Source organism: Bos indicus, chromosome 4 (assembly GCF_029378745.1).
Source record: "Bos indicus isolate NIAB-ARS_2022 breed Sahiwal x Tharparkar chromosome 4, NIAB-ARS_B.indTharparkar_mat_pri_1.0, whole genome shotgun sequence".
NCBI lineage: Eukaryota > Metazoa > Chordata > Mammalia > Artiodactyla > Bovidae > Bos > Bos indicus.
This window is the reverse complement of record NC_091763.1, coordinates 10,862,140-10,880,169: the sequence shown is the minus strand read 5'-3', so window position 1 is coordinate 10,880,169 and position 18,030 is coordinate 10,862,140. Positions and strand designations below refer to the sequence as shown.

Genomic DNA, 18,030 nt, shown 5'->3' with positions numbered 1-18,030 from the left:
CTATGTCTCATGGCCTATTATTTTATACAAAAGAAAGAAAAGAAGAGCATTTCCTGCAAACCAAAACTATGATGAAGTATTACCTCACAAAGATCAGAATGGCCATCATTAAAACATCTATAAATAATAAATGTTGGAGAGGATGTGGAGAAAAAGGAACACTCCTACGCTGTTGGTGGGAGTGAAAATTGCTGTAGCCATTATGAAGAACAATATGGAGGTTCCATAAAAAACTAAAAATAGAGCTACAATATGACCCAGCATAACCACACTTGGGCTTATATCTGGAGAAAATGCTAATTCTGAAAGATACATGCACCCCAATGTTCATTGCAGCACCGTATACAATAGGCAAGACACAGAAACACCTGAATGTCCATCAGCAGATGAATGGATAGAGAAGATGGGGTAGTTATATACAATGGAATATTAGATGACCACGAAAAAAGAATGAAATAATGTCATTTGCAGCAACATGGATGAACCTAGAGATTATCATTCTAAGTGAAGTAAGCCAGAGAAAGACAAATATCATTCGATATTGCTTATACATAGAATCAAAAAAACGATATAAATGAACTAATTTACAAAACATAAATAGACCTACAGGCATAGAAAACAAACTTATGGTTACCTAAAAGGAAAGGGAGGGGAGGACTAAATTAAGAGTTTGGGAGTAACATATATGCTCTGCTGCTGCTGCTGCTGCTAAGTCGCTTCAGTCGGGTCTGACTCTGTGCGACCCCATAGACGGCAGCCCACCAGGTTCCCCCGTCCCTGGGATTCTCCAGGCAAGAACACTGGAGTGGGTTGCCATTTCCTTCTCCAGTTCATAAAAGTGAAAAGTGAAAGTGAAGTCGCTCAGTCGTATCCGACTCCTGAGACCCCATGGACTGCAGCCTACCAGGCTCCTCCATCCATGGGATTTTCCAGGCAAGAGTACTGTAGTGGGTTGCCATTGCCTTCTCCATATATATACTACTATATATAAAATAGATAACCAACAAGGACCTACTATATAGCACAGGGAACTCTACTCAATATTTTGTAATAACCTAAAAGGGAAAAGAAACTGAAAAAAAATCACTTCGTTGTACACCTCAAACTAACAATATTGTAAATTAACTGCAATAAAAAACAAAATTTTTAAGAAGAATAAAAACAATAGCATTTCTTTTTAAAATGCATTTCGAATAAACCACTGTATTTATACTATACCTCTTATATTTTTGTAGAAGCACATGGTGAAAGGAAAACTAAGTCCTACAACTTACCCATTCTTTCCTGCTCTTTTTTCTCTACCAGCCTTATATATTTTTCTGCTAGAAAAGTCCATCAGTTCTACCACAAATATTTTCTTCTACATTTGGTTTAAAAAAAAAGATATTATGTAATTAAAAAAGGAATCTATGCCCATTGTTAAAAGTGTATCTAGATTTGGAAATGCAGAAGGCTAACCATAAAGCAATTAAAATCACCTGTAGAGAGTAGACCAGAAACGTTCTCATGACAAAAGAAAAAAATGTAATTATGTGAGGTGGTGGATGTGTTTGTTAACTAACCTTATTGTGGTAATTATTTTACAATATATACATGTACCAAATCACCACACCTTAGACGTACACGATGTTATATGTCAATTATATCTCAATAAATCTGGAAAAAATAAATATGAAAACACTTGTAATTTCACTCCCAGAAAAATAACCTGTTAGAATTTTCTCAGGTTAGTCATGCACACATTTATTCCTACTCCCTCCAGTTCCAGAAAGGATTTATGGTAGCTCATATAAATGCATAATATAACGATAAAATATACCCCTCAAAATAAAGGTGATAAAGAAAACAGGATGAAAGAAAAATGAGAGTTTACAAAGGCAATGTGAAGAAATGAGGTTAATAACTAGTATGATGAATTCCCCTTCATCTGAGAATAGTTTTATATCCCTGAGATCATGTGGCATATACAGGACGACGTCTAAGGAGGGGCCTCTAAACCAAATGCAATCTGTAGTTGTCAGAGCTGAAGAAAGGTTGCAGTCTTATTGTAGGGCTAGGAGAGAGCAGATCAGCTTTCCCAGCCACCCAGTCACCCCAGGTCCATCCGCCTCTCTCCTCCTTTCTCAAGCTTGAATGCTCTTCCTTCCAGAGACCATGTTTCTTCTCACTTGGAGTTCAGTTCTGTCACTCAGTCAAGTCTGGCTCTTTGCGACCCCATGGACTGCAGCACGCCAGGCCTCCCTGTCCATCAGCAACTCCCAGAGTTTGCTCAAGCTCATGTCCATCGAGTCGGTGATGCCATCCAACCACCATCTCATCCTCTGTTGTTCCCTTCTCCCCCTGCCTTCAGTCTTTCCCAGCATCAGGGTCTTTTCCAGTGAGTCAGTTCTTCTTATCAGGTGGCTGAAGTATTGGAGCTTCAGCTTCAACATTCGTCCTTCCAATGAATATTCAAGACTGATTTCCTTTACAATTGACTGGTTTGATCTCTTGCAGTCCAAGGGACTCTCAAGAGTCTTCTCCAACACCAAGATTCTAACTACAATAAGCTACCGCTGCATCTCTGTGTTCCTGTTCATAGATCAAACTTTGGGACACTTTAAAACATAGACAGTCTTAAACAGCCTTTTTCTTTTTTGCTTCAAAATGACAATTTTTTATTGAGGTATAATGGATGTACAATATTGTAAGTTCTAGGTGTACAACAGAGTGATTCACAATTTTAAAGATTGTATTCCACTGATAGTTATAAAATATTGGCTATATTCCCTGTGATGTACAATATATCTTGTAGCTTATTTCATTTTTATTTTTTATTTATTTTTAATAGCTGATTGACAATGTTGTGATGGTTCCAAGTGAGCAGTGAAGGGACTCAGCCATACCTATACATGTATCGATTTGTCCCCAAACTCCTCTCCCATCCAGGTTGCCACATAACATTGAGCAGAATTCCTGTGCTATACAGTAGGTCCTTATTGGTTATGAATTTTAAATAAAACATTAAACAGCCTTTTCTTAAATAGGTAATTATACATTTCCATGATTCACAAATCAAAATCCTATAAAAAGTATGCATTAAGAAAACTTTTTTTATTAGTGTTTGGTTTTGGGTTTTGGTTTGGCTGTTTCTGTGTATCCCTCCAGATTTTCTTGCCACAACCAAGGGAAATATAAGCACATATTCTTATCTTTTTGAAACTCACTTTTCAATCACTTGTAATTCTTCTCACTTTTGTATCTCTCACACACGCAAAAACACACAGACCCTCTGAGCGCGTGGTTCCACTCAAAGCGACAAGGAATTGCTAAAGGGAGAAATGTGAAAGGATCTAGAATCCAATTAACTTTTGCTGTCACTGGTGTGTAACATCGGATGACTCACTGCTTTTTCAGTAAATGGGGATGAAAATCTCATAAATTAATCAAGGGAAGTGATGAACCAACCCAGATGTTCACCTAATTAACAAATTAATCTTTAGAAAACAGCCTAAAGTTCTTTCCTTATTACTAAACATAATCATGGCTGTTGTTAAAATTTTTAACTTTATATTCCTGCTTCTAACTTGGAAGAGAATCATATTCCTCCTGCTTATTATTTTGAAAGAGTATATCCTACTGATACTCTTTTAAGCAAAAAAATTAAAATCCTTATGAATAAAACAATTTTCCTTGTTTTTCTGACATTTGAGAACTTCCATATTAATAAGACAATTTCAGTTAACGTGAACTGCACACATACACTCCAAGAAGGTTCATGTGATGCCTGAATTTTACAAAACCACACGCCCTAGAAAGTTCTGTTTAATAAAATTGTCTGATAGCACACTGCATGGCATATAGTTCACTATATGTTATTAAAGATTTAACTGATTTTCAGAAACTTGTAATTTTTCTGCTTCTGTATGCTTCTATCATCCCTGTGAACTTATATGTCATTTTTATATATTCTTCTAAAGTTCATGTTCAAATATATATGAATGTGTTTGTTTTAGTTTCATAAGGCAGTAAGAAAACAGAGATTTCTTTCTAATGAGTACACGGAAATAAGACACAGCACTTGGATGTAACACTGATGCTCTCCTTTCTTCTCATTTACCACATACACTTCTTAATGGAATTATCATGTTAACCTTGAAGTTTACAAATACTTTTACAACTATTACCCACATAGATCTTCCCAAGAACCTTGTGGGCTAGAAAAAAGCATGGCTGCTTTATAGATGAAAGAACAAATACTAAGAAAGTTAAAAGACTTGCTCAAGTCACTTATATAAAATGTATTTTGTGCATAGCCTACACAATATTCCCCTATACATTTTTTATTTATTTTTTAATTGAAGGATTATTGCTTTACAGAATTGTATTAAATTTTTTTTTTAATTGGAGGATAAGTGCTTTACAATGTCGTGTTCATTTCTGCTGTACAACAACATGAATCAGCTTTACAGGTACATATATCCCTTCCCTCTTGAACCTCCCTCTCACCCCGCCCCCTTCCTACCCCTCTAGGTCGTCACAGAGCGCCAGGCTGGGCTCCCTATGTAACATAGCAGCTTCCCACGAGGTATCTGCATATGTGAACGCTACTCTCCGTTCGTCCCACCCTCTCCTTCCCCCACTGCGTCCTCAAGCCCAGTCTCTATGTCTATATCTCTATTCATGCCCTGCAAATAGGTTCATCGGTACCATTTTTCTAGGTTCCATATCAGTTCAGTTCAGTCACTCAGTCATGTCCGACTCTTTGTGACCCCATGGACTGCAGCATGCCAGGCTTCCCTCTCCATCACCAACTCCCGGAGCTTGCTCAGGCTCATGTCATCAAGTCAATGATGCCATCCAACCATCTCATCTTCTGTCATCCCCTTCTCCTCCTGCCTTCAATCTTTCCCAGCATCAGGGTCTTTTCCAATGAGTCACTTCTTCACATCAGGTGGCCAAAGTACTGGGGCTTCAGCTTCAGCATCAGTCCTTCCAGTGAATATTCAGGACTGATTTCCTTTACAATTGACTGGTTTGATCTCTTGTAGTCCAGGGGACTCTCAAAAGTCTTCTCCAACACTACAGTTCAAAAGCATCAGTTCTTTAGCACTCAGCTTTCTTTATGGTCCACTCTCACATCCATACATGACCACTGGAAAAACCATAGCCTTGACTAGATGGACCTTTGTCAGCAAAGTAATGTCTCTGCTTTTTCATATGCCATCTAGGTTGGACATAGCTTTTCTTGCAAGGAGCAAGTGTCTTTTAATTTCATGGCTGCAGTCACCCTCTGCAGTGATTTTGGAGCCCAAGAAAATACAGTCTTAGTACTCTTGCCTGGAAAATCCCATGGACAGAGGAACCTGGTAGGCTGCAGTCCATGGGGTCGCACAGAGTCAGACACGACTGAAGGGACTTAGCAGCAGCAGCACGCAGTTATAAGCATAATGTAGGTGGATCCTAAACTACATATCATGTGTAATTCATAAATGAGATTGTGCTTACATAAAGAAATGATCCTCTTAAGTGTAGAATTAATGGACTTTTAGATATGCAGATGACACCACCCTTATAGCAGAAAGTGAAGAGGAACTAGAAAGCCTCTTGATGAAAGTGAAAGAGGAGAGTGAAAAAGTTGGCTTAAAGCTCACCATTCAGAAAACTAAGATCATGGCATCTGATCCCATCAATTCATGGGAAATAGATGGGGAAACAGTGTCAGACTTTATTTTTTGGGGCTCCAAAATCACTGTAGATTGTGATTGCAGCCATGAAATTAAAAGACACTCCTTGGAAGGAAAGTTATGACCAACCTAGATAGCGTATTAAAAAGCAGAGACATTACTTTGCCAACAAAGGCCCATCTAGTCAAGGCTATGGTTTTTTCAGTTGTCATGTATGGATATGAAAGTTGGACTGTGAAGAAAGCTGACTGCCGAAGAATTGATGCTTTTGAGCTGTGGTGTTAGAGAAGACTCTTGAGAGTGAGTGAGTCCTTTGGACTGCAAGGAGATCCAACCAGTCCATCCTAAAGGAGATCAGTCCTGAGTGTTCATTTGAAGGACTGATGCTAAAGCTGAAACTCCAGTACTTTGGCCACTTCAAGTGAAGAGTTGACTCATTGGAAAAGACTCTGATGCTGGGAGGGATTGGGGGCAGGAGGAGAAGGGGATGACAGAGGATGAGATGGCTGGATGGCATCACCGACTCAGTGGACGTGAGTTTGGTTGAACTCCGAGAGTTGGTGATGGACAGTGGGGCCTGGCATGCTGCTATTCATGGGGTCACAAAGAGTCAGACATGACTGAGCGACTGAACTGAACTGAACTGACACATATGTTTCTGTATTGGTGCTTGTATTTAAGACTGTAAATCTCATCAGCTTTTGCACAGTTAATGTCTCTGTTAGACTCGTTGAAAAAAGTATCTTCTATGGTTAATAAATGTAAAGACTGCACCTGCTATTATGTTAGCTTTCGTTCTTACATATTTTCACAGGGAACTTGCTTTAATGAATTTATTTTGAGAAGTTTTAAATCAAATTCTATGTCAGATTTTACATTAATGTCCAATAGGTGGTTAGATTTGTTCAGTGTTAAAATAGGTATTATGGTAACTTCCTCATCAGTTAAATTACTAAATTAAAGTATAACATTCAGTGGAACAAAATAGAAAGCCCAGAGATAAATCCATGCACCTATGGACACTTTATCTTTGACAAAGGAGGCAAGAATATACAATGGAGAAAAGACAATCTCTTTAACAAGTGGTGCTGGGAAAACTGGTCAACCACTTGTAAAAGAATGAAACTATAACACTTGCTAACACCATACACAAAAATAAACTCAAAATGGATTAAAGATCTAAATGTAAGACCAGAAACTAGAGGAGAACTCCTAGAGTAGAACATAGGAAAAACACTCTCCGACATATATCACAGCAGGATCCTCTATGACCCACCTCATAGAATATTGGAAATAAAAGCAAAAATAAACAAATGGGACCTAATTAAACTTAAAAGCTTCTGCACAACAAAGGAAACTATAAGCAAGGTGAAAAGACAGCCTTCAGAATGGGAGAAAATAATAGCAAATGAAGCAACTGACAAACAACTAATCTCAAAAATACACAAGCAACTCCTACAGCTCAATTCCAGAAAAATATAAATGACCCAATCAAAAAATGGGCCAAAGAACTAAATAGACATTTCTCCTAAGAAGACATACAGATGGCTAACAAACATGAAAAGATGCTCAACATCACTCATTATCAGAGAAATGCAGATCAAAACCACAATGAGGTACCATTTCACGCCAGTCAGAATGGCTGCGATCCAAAAGTCTACAAGCAATAAATGCTGGAGAGGGTGTGGAGAAAAGGAAACCCTCTTACAATTGTTGGTGGGAATGCAAACTAGTACAGCCACTATGGAGAACAGTGTGGAGATTCCTTAAAAAACTGGAAATAGAACTGCCATACGACCCAGCAATCCCACTGCTGGGCATACACACTGAGGAAACCAGAACTGAAAGAGACACGTGTACCCCAATGTTCATCGCAGCACTGTTTATAATAGCCAGGACATGGAAGCAACCTAGATGTCCATCAGCAGATGAATGGATAAGAAAGCCGTAGTACATATACACAATGGAGTATTACTCAGCCATTAAAAAGAATTCATTTGAATCAGTTCAATGAGGTGGATGTAACTGGAGCCTATTATCCAGAGTGAAGTAAGCCAGAAAGAAAAACACCAATACAGTATACTAACACATATATATGGAATTTAGAAAGATGGTAACAATAACCCTGTATACGAGACAGCAAAAGAGACACTGATGTATAGAACAGTCTTTTGGACTCTGTGGGAGAGGGAGAGGATGGGATGATTTGGAAGAATGGCATTGAAACATGTATAATATCATACATGAAACGAGTCGCCAGTCCAGGTTCGATGCATGATACTGGATGCTTGGGGCTGGTGCACTGGGACGACCCAGAGGGATGGTATGGGGAGGGAGGAGGGAGGAGGGTTCAGGATGAGGAACACGTATATACCTGTGGTAGATTCATGTTGATATATGGCAAAACCAATACAATATTGTAAACTTAAAAAATAAAATAAATAAAAAAGAAAATACAGTCTGTCACTGTTTCCATTGTTTCCCCATCTATTTGCCATGAAGTGATTGGACCAGATGCCATGATCTTCGTTTTTTGAATGTTGAGTTTTAAACCAGCTTTTTCACTCCACTTTGTTCAAGAGGCTCTTTTGTTCCTCATCGCTTTCTGCCATAAGGGTGGTGTCATCTGCATATCCGAGGTTATTGATTTTTCTCCCAGCAATCTTGATTCCATATCAGTTCAGTTCAGTTCAGTCGCTCAGTCATGTCAGACTCTGCGACCGTATATACATGTGTTAATACACGATATTTGTTTTTCTCCTTCTGACTTACTTCACTCTGTATGCCAGGCTTAGGTTCATCCACCTCAGTTCCTCCCCTATACTATAAATCTTCTTTAGATGACTTACAATACCTAACAAAACATAAATGCTTTGTAAATAGTTGTAAATGCAATGTTAGTGCTGTGTAAATAGTTGTCTGCAAGGCAAATTGAAGTTTTGCTTTGGGGAACTTTCTGGAATTTTTTTCTTTAGTGTTTTAAATCTATGATTGGTTGGATTCAGGATGCAGAACCCCCATATATGGATAGCTGACAGTATTCATTTGGTTTTTGTTTGTGTCTGAGAACTTTCTCATTTGAATATACTCCTAGGGGAGATGACAACTCTTTTGCTCGCCACACAATGGGCGTAAACCGGCAGATTGTTGCTTCCCTGAAGCAGAATTCCACTTTAGGTTTATGGCAGAGGCTTTCTGAAGCTTCAAAACAGTCAATGCCTTAAATTCTACAAAAATCAGTTGTCATAGGTGGTGGCAACTTCAGAGACCACACCCCATGATAACCAGTTCTTCTGAGTGTCCCCTGTGGCTTCCATTCCATTATATGCACTTTAAAAGACATACAATATATGGTTTCAAATTGTAATGAATAGGATTACCTATGCTTTGTATGGAGAAGGCAATGGCTCCCCACTCCAGTACTCTTGCCTGGAAAATCCCTTGGATGGAGGAGCCTGGTAGGCTGCAGTCCATGGGGTCACTAAGAGTCAGACAGGACTGAGCGACTTCACTTTCAATTTTCACTTTCATGCATTGGAGAAGGAAATGGCAACCCACTCTACTGTTCTTCCCTGGAGAATCCCAGAGACGGTGGAGCCTGGTGGGCTGCTGTCTACGGGGTCGCACAGAGTTGGACACGACTGAAGCGACTTAGCAGCAGCAGCATGCTTTGTATATTTAATGAAGACACCATGGTTAGGAGGCAACTGTTTCCAATAATAATCCAATCCTTTGAGATTGAAGCTCAGAACTCTGGATAACATTGGAGAGTCATTTTTCCTTGCTTCCTGGACTTGGGTGCCTATTTCTTTTCCCAGTTTATGACTTCCTGGGTGGCTCAGGTGGTAAAGAATCCACCTATAATGCAGAAGACGTGGGTTCAATCCCTGTGTTGGGAAGATCCCCTGGAGAAGGAAATGGCAACCCTCTCCAGTATTCTTCCCTGGAGAATTCAATGAACAAAGGAGCCTGGTGGTCTACAGTGCATGGGGTTTACAAAGAGACATGACAGAGCAACTAATACTTTGACTTTCTTTCACTTTACTATATGTTTTCTTTTTGGAGAAAACAAAGCTATGGTAACAGAAGAATGAAAGCTTCTGCAGAGACAATTGGTCTTTTTAGGAACAGTTTGCAAATGGCATGCTGAGGCCTAGTCCACAGACTAGACAAGATAAATGCCAAGAGGCTTGCATTGTTACACAGTCTCAAATATGACAGTTAATACTATAAGTTAGAATGTCCAATCAAGTTGATTTATAGGTAAGTTAAGAACAGGAAGGATTATTTTTCTAGAATTGTTTATAGCTTGTGGGCGGCTGAGATGTCCATACAAATCCTTTCCAACCTGGGATTCTGAAAGTGGCTCCATTCCTTGATCTGTTAGTGCCACCTATGGTTCCAAATTAGAAGTGTTAGGTTAAAGTATAAAACCTATGCATTATGAACAGTAATCTGATTTTATATTAGAGTATTTATCATTCTACTATATTTTGCCCTCTGGGTTTCACTAAATGAATAGAATATCTTTCTGGAGGGCAAATCTCCCAATATTCATTAGGAGATTTTAAAATGTTTATACTCTTTAATCCAGTTTAGACTCTTTAAACCAGTCAATCCTAAAGGAAATCAACCCTGAATATTGGAAAGACTGATGCTGAAAGTGAAGCTCCAATACTTTTGGCTACCTGAAGAGCTAGCTCATTGGAAAATACACTGATGCTGGGAAAGATTGAAGGCAAAGGGGTAAGGGGACAACAGAGGATGAGATGGTTAGATAGCATCACTGACTCGGTGGAATGAATCTGAGCAAACTCAGGGAAATAGTGGAAGAGAGGAGCCTGGCATCCTGAAGTCCATGGGGTCACAAAGAGTGAGACATGACTTAGTGACTGAACAACAACAAAATCAGTAATCCATGTTTAAGAAATGATGAGACACAAAGACACATGTATAAGAATATTCAGTGCAGTATTAAAGTAACTAAATGTTCAAATAATTATAAGTCATATATGAGATGGAATATGATGCAGCCATTTTAAAATATCAAAAAAAGAGAGGAAATTACCTTTAGTTGTAATTTCTATCATTTGTATCCTTTCAGAAAGATTTCAAGTCTTTCAGAAACTGTCAGAACCCTAAAGAGATCATTTAACTGCAGTATGCAATAGCATGCCAAAAACAAAATCGATAACCCACAAAACTAAGAAGCTATGTGCCTAAAAAATAGAACTTATAAATGTGCTAATTGTTTTCTTCTTTTTCTGCACCAATCAAGATAAATGAGACAAAATTTGTACTTTGCAGAGAAAACAGAAGTGGATAACTTCTTTCCACGTGAAAACTCTTTCTTCTTTCTAAAATAAAAAATGCACACTTCCGTGGGGCCTCCATCCTGGTCTGCATTTCTCTATCATAGAGGAAATTAATCTCTTTACCTCTGCTTTGGCATCTACCCCTGTTACCTGCTCACCAGCTTTATACCATCCATTATCCTTCTCTTCTGTATTTCCAATCAGTGGGATGTATCCCACCAGTTTTAAAGTACAGTCATGTGTGATGTCCAAACTAATAATAAGAATTCCTCACTCAAACCCACATCCTCTACCTCCTCACTTCTGGCAAAATATCATCCTATCTCTGTCTCTCACTTCACAGTCAAGCTTCTTAATTTATATATTTGTTATTACAATTTTCATACCTCCTGCTCAGTCTTAAACTCACTCCAGTCTGGTCTGTGCCCCCATCACTCTATTAAAACAGCTCCCTGTAAAATCACTAGTGACCTCCAGATTGCTAAACGTGGACTTTTTCCATTGTTCATTGTAGTGTCTCAACAGTAGTCAACACCCTTGACCAACGCTTCCTTCCTGAAACTCTCACAACTCTTGGTTCCCCCCCACCCCCACCCGCCTTCTCTAGGCACTTTGTTTCTTTCACTGCTCATCCTCCTCTTCCTGACCATTCAATATCATAGCTCAGTCTTTGACTCTCTTCTCACTCTTTAATATCTTCCTAGGAAATTCCCTATAGCTATAATTTATATTACCACCTGTATACAGATGATTCACAAACCCTAATTTCTGGCCCAGTACTTTCTCTGAGCTCCAAGGACACATGTAAAAAATATGTATTTCTTCACTTCTTAGAGATCTCAAAGGTAGGTACCTCAATCTCTATTTAAGCAAAACCTAACTCATGAGTTTCCTTCCAAACTTACTCTTCCATTGTCCTCTTTCAGTTCTATAAATGGCCCACCACCAACCTTGCTGCACACAGCAAATGCTGAAAGTCGTCTTTGATGTTTCCCTCTCCTTCATTATGCACATTTAATCCATCTTCAAGCTCTGTGGCTTCTACTTCCTACTTCTTAAATCCATCATCTCTCTATCTCCACCATCATGTCAATCCAGGTCACCATTATCTCTTGTCTGTGTTACTACATTACAGTCCTATTAGTTTTAATAGTGTTATTTCTTTTTACTTAACTTGTACACCATTGGTTTAATTTTTGTCTAAATTCACTAGCCAGGACCTCCATGCAGTTTTAAACAAACGTCATGGTAAGAGAGGACATCTTTGCCTTTTTCTTCATTTTAGGGGAAAAGCATCCAGTTTCTTACCATTAAGTATGGTTTTGTGTGTGTGTTAGTTGCTCAGTTGTGTCCGACTCTTTGCAACCCCATGGACTACAGCACACCAGCCTCCTCTGTCCGTGGAATTCTTCAGGCAAGAATACTGGCATGGGAAAACCGCTTCTCCAGGGGGATCTTCCGGACCCAAAAATTGAACCCAGGTCTCCTGCTTTGCAGAGGGATTCTTTACCATCTGAGCCACCAGGGAATCCCAAGTATGGTATTAGTTCTAGGTTTTTTGGTAGATGTTCTTCACCAAGCAGAGAAATTTCTCCACTACTCTTAGATTGCTGAGAGTTTTTATTATGAAAGGTGTTCAGTCAGTCAGTTCAATCACTCAGTTGTGCCCAACTCTTTGTGACCCCATGGACTGCAGCATGCCAGGCTTCCCTGTCCATCACCAACTCCCAGAGTTTGCTCAAATTCATGTCCATAGAGTCGGTGATGTCATCCAACCATCTCATACTATGTCATCCCCTTCACTTCCCACCTTCAATCTTTCCCAGCATCAGGGTCTTTTCCAATGAGTCAGTTCTTTGAATTAGATGGCCAAGGTATTGGAGTTTCAGCTTCAGCATCAGTCCTTCCAATGAATATTCAGGACTGATTTCCTTTAGGATGGACTGGTTGGATCTCCTTGTGGTCCAAGGGACTCTCAAGAGTCTTCTCCAACACCACAGTTCAAAAGCATCAATTCTTCTGTGCTCAGATTTCTTTATAGTCCAACTCTCACAGCTATACATGACTACTAGAAAAACCATAGCTTTGACTAGATGGACCTTTGTTGGCAAAGTAATGTCTCTGTTTTTTAATATACTGTCTAGGTAGGTCATAACTTTTCTTCCAAGGAGCAAGCATCTTTTAATTTCACAGTTGCAGTCACCATCCACACTGATTTTGGAGCCCAAAAAAATAAAGTCAGCCACTGTTTCCACTGTTTCCCCATCTATTTGCCATGAAGTAATGGGACCCAATGCCATGATCTTCATTTTCTGAATGTTGAGCTTTAAGCCAACTTTTTCACTCTCCTCTTTCACTTTCGTCAGAGGCTCTTTAGTTCTTCACTTTCTGCCATAAGGGTGGTGTCATCTGCATATCGGAGGTTATTGATATTTCTCCCAGAAATCTTGATTCCAGCTTGTGCTTCATCCAGGCCAACATTTCTCATGATGTACCCTGCATATAAGTTAAATAAGCAGGGTGACAATAAACAGCCTTGACGTACTCCTTTTCCTATTTGGAACCAGTCTGTTGTTCCATGTCCAGTTCTAACTGTTGCTTCTTGACCTGCATACAGATTTCTCAGGAGGCAGATCAGGTTGTCTGGTATTTCCATCTCTTGAAGAATTCTCCACAGTCTGCTGTGATCCACACAAAGGCTTTGGCATAGTCAATAAAGCAGAAGTAGATGTTTTTCTGGAAATCTCACTTTTTCGATGATCCAGTGGATGTTGGCGATTTGATCTCCAGTTCCTCTGCCTTTTCTAAATTCAGCTTGAACATTCAGAAGTTCACAGTTGACATACTGTTGAAGCCTGGCTTGGAGAATTTTGAGCATTATTTTGCTAGCATGTGAGATGAGTGCAATTGTGCAGTAGTTCAAGCATTCTTTGGCATTGCCTTTCTTTGGGATTGGAATGAAAATGGACCTTTTGCAGTCCTGTGGCCACTGCTGAGTTTTCCAAATTTGCTGGCATATTGAGTGCAGCACTTTTAAATAGCTCAACTGGAATTCCATCACCTCCACTAGCTTTGTTTGTAGTGATGCTTCCTAAGGCCCACTTGACTTCGCATTCCAGGATGTCTGGCTTTAGGTGAGCAATCACACCATCATGAGTATCTGGGTCATGAAGATCTTTTTTGTATAGTTCTTCTCTTCTTAATATCTTCTGCTTCTGTTAGGTCCAGACCATTTCTGTCCTTTATTGCACCCATCTTTGCATGAAATGTTCCCTTGGTATCTCTAATTTTCTTGAAGAGAGCTCTAGTCTTTCCTATTCTATTGTTTTCCTCTATTTCTTTGCACTGATCACTGAGGAAGGCTTTCTTATCTCTCCTTGCTATTCTTTGGAACTCTGCATTCAAATGGGTATATCTTTCCTTTTCTCCTTTGCCTTTTGCTTCTCTTCTCTTCACAGCTATTTGTAAGGCCTACTCAGACAACCATTTTGCCTTTTTGCATTTCTTTTTCCTGGGGATGGTCTTGATCACTACCTCTCGTACAATATCACAAACCTTCATCCATAGTTCTTCAGGCACTCTGTCTATCAGATCTAACCCCTTGAATTATTTGTCACTTCCACTTTATAATCATAAGGTATTTGATTTAGGTCATACCTAAATGGTCTAGTGGTTTTCCATACTTTCTTCAATATCAGTTTGAATTTGGCAATAAGGAATTCATGATCAGAGCCACAATAAGCTCCTAGTATTGTTTTTGCTGTCTGTATAGAGCTTCTCCATCTTTGGCTACAAAGAATATAATCTGGTTTCATGTCGACCATCTGGTGATGTCCATGTGTAGAGTCTTCTCTTGTGTTGTTGGAAAAGGGTGTTTGCTATGACCAGTGCGTTCTCTTGGCAAAACTCTGTTAGCCTTTGCCCTGCTTCATTCTTTACTCCAAGGCCAAATTTGCTGGTTACTTCAGGTATTTCTTGACTTCCTACTTTTGCATTCCAGTCCCCTATAATGAAAAGGGACATCTTTTTCAGGTGTTAGTTCTAGAAGGTCTTGTAGGTCTTCATAGAACTGTTCAACTTCAGCTTCTTCAGCATTACTGGTAGGGGCATAGGCTTGAATTAACATGATATTGAATGGTTTGCCTTGGAAACAAACAGATATCATTCTGTCGTTTTTGAGATTGCATCCAAGTACTGTATTTCGGACTTTCTTGTTGACTACAATGGCTATTCCATTTCTTCTAAGGGATTCTTGCCCACAGTAGTAGATATAATGGTCATCTGAGTTAAATTCACCATTTCCAGTCCAGTTTAGTTTGCTGATTCCTAAAATATCGATGTTCACTTTTGCCATCTCCCGTTTGATCACTTCCAATTTGCCTTGATTCACGAACCTAACGTTCCATGTTCCTATGCAATATGGATCTTTATAGCATCAGACTTTACTTCCGTCACCAGTCACATCCACAACAGGGTTTTTGTTTTTTGTTTTGTTTTGTTTTGCTTTGGCTCCGTCTCTTTATTCTTTCTGGAGTTATTTCTCCACTGACCTCCGGTAGCATATTGGGCACCTACTGACCTGGGGAGTTAATCTTTCAGTGTCCTATCTTTTTGCCTTTTCATACTGTTTATGGGGTTCTCAAGGCAAGAATACTGAAGTGGTTTGCCATTCCCTTCTCCAGTGGACCACGTTTTGTCAGAACTCTCCACCATGACCTGTCCATCTTGGGTGGCCCTACATGGCACGGCTCAGTTTCATTGAGTTACACAAGGCTGTGTTCCATGTGATCAGATTGGTTAGTTTTCTGCCATTGTGGTTTCAGTCTGTCTGCCCTCTTATGGAGAAGGATCACAGGGTTACGGAAGTTTCCTGATGGGAGAGACTGACTGAGAGGGAAACTGGGTCTTGTTCTGATGGGTGGGTCCATGCTCAGTAAATATTTAATCCAATTTTCTGTTGATGGGTGGGGCTATGTTCCTTCCCTGTTATTTGACCTGAGGCCAAACTATGGTGGAGGTAATGAAGATAATGGTGACCTCCTTCAAAAGGTCCCATGCAGGCACTGCTACTCAGCGCCCCCAACCCTGCAGCGCGCCACCGCCAACCCACTCCTCTGACCCAGTCCACTGCTGACCCGTACCTCCTCAGGAGACACTCAAACACAGTTCTGTCTCCGTCTGTGTGGGGTCTCCCTAACCCTAACCCTAACCCTAACCTTAAGCCCTAACCCTAACCCTTAGGTAAGACAGAAAGGATGAAGGGAACTTGAGTTGGGTAAATGCCATTTGCAGTGGGTGAAGTAAGACTCTGGTAGCCTTTTCTCCTAGAAAGTAGGCCTTTGTTATGAACAGGTCTAAAAGTTTATTTCAGAATGATTACTTTGCTCCTCCCTTTGCCCCAGCTGTAAGGCAGAATTTTCTTAGTTCTTCACCAAGAGTTTCCTGGAGATTAAACCCATGTAAGTGTGGGGACCCCTCTAAGACTGAAAGTTTCTCATTCTCATGCTAGTTAATACTCACCTTCTAGCATTTTATCAAAATTACCATTCAGATAAGTGGATTTCAACTATGATTTTTTAAATTTGCTTATACGTGCAGATTTCAGGATGACAGTTTGCTTTGTAAGTTCTTTGATGGGTCCAAGAAAAGTCACTGACTTTCATTTCATTCAGTATTTTTCTTGTTGTAAGAAGAGAAGAGCAACTATTTCCAAGCTCAGTGGTGTCCGATTCTTTGCAACCCCATGGACTACAGCGTGCCAGACTTCCCTGTCCTTCACTATCTCCTAGAGTTTGCTCAAACTCATGTCAGTGATGCCATCCAACCATTCAGTCAAAGCCAAAACCAGAAGTCAGTTTTTGTTTTTGTTTTTTTAATTGAAATATAGCTGATTTACAATGTTGTGTTAGTTTCTGGAGCATAGCATAGTGATTCAGTTACGTGTATATACATATAAATATATTCAGCCTAAATCTTAGCATACTTTAGAATCACCTGAAGGGCTTGTCAAGCTGCAGATTTTGGACTCCACCCCTAGAGTACCTAATTCAGTAGGTCATGTTACCTGAGAACTTGTCTTTAAGAAGTTTCAGGTGATGTTAAAGTGACTGATCCAGGGACCAAATTTGAAAACCATTGTTTCCTTTCAGTATTGTCCTAACTGAAATGTAAATAATGTGTGTTTATTTTTTTTTAACTTTACAATATTATATTGGTTTTGCCATATATTGAAATGAATCCGCCACAGGCATGTTCCCTGTTCCCCATCCTGAACCCTCCTCCCTCCTCCCTCCCCATACCATCCCTCTGGGTCGTCCCAGTGCACCAGCCCCAAGCATCCAGTATCATGCATCGAACCTGGACTGGCGACTCGTTTCATACATGATATTATACATGTTTCAATGCCATTCTCCCAAATCATCCCATCCTCTCCCTCTCCCACAGAGTCCAAAAGACTGTTCTATACATCTGTGTCTCTTTTGCTGTCTCGTATACAGGGTTATTGTTACCATCTTTCTAAATTCCATATATATGCATTATTGTACTGTATTGGTGTTTTTCTTTCTGGCTTACTTCACTCTGGATAATAGGCTCCAGTTTCATCCACCTCATTAGAACTGATTCAAATATATTCTTTTTAATGGCTGAATAGTACTCCATTGTGTATATGTACCACTGCTTTCTTATCCATTCATCTGCTGATGGACATCTAGGTTGCTTCCATGTCCTGGCTATTATAAACAGTGCTGCGATGAACATTGGGGTACACATGTCTCTTTCAATTCTGGTTTCCTCAGTGTGTATGCCCAGCAGTGGGATTGCTGGGTTGTATGGCAGTTCTATTTCCAGTTTTTTAAGGAATCTCCACACTGTTCTCCATAGTGGCTGTACTAGTTTGCATTCCCACCAACAGTGTAAGAGGGTTTCCTTTTCTCCACACCCTCTCCAGCATTTATTGCTTGTAGACTTTTGGATCGCAGCCATTCTGACTGGCGTGAAATGGTACCTCATAGTGGTTTTGACTTGCATTTCTCTGATAATGAGTGATG

The 18,030-nt window shown here is 39.7% G+C and overlaps 1 long non-coding RNA gene across 1 annotated transcript in view; it reads right to left on the bottom strand.

Moving 5' to 3' along the window:
• LOC139182660 (uncharacterized) overlaps positions 1-18,030 on the bottom strand; it is a 53,815-nt gene that overhangs the window by 9,346 nt on the left and 26,439 nt on the right. The window lies entirely within an intron of this gene.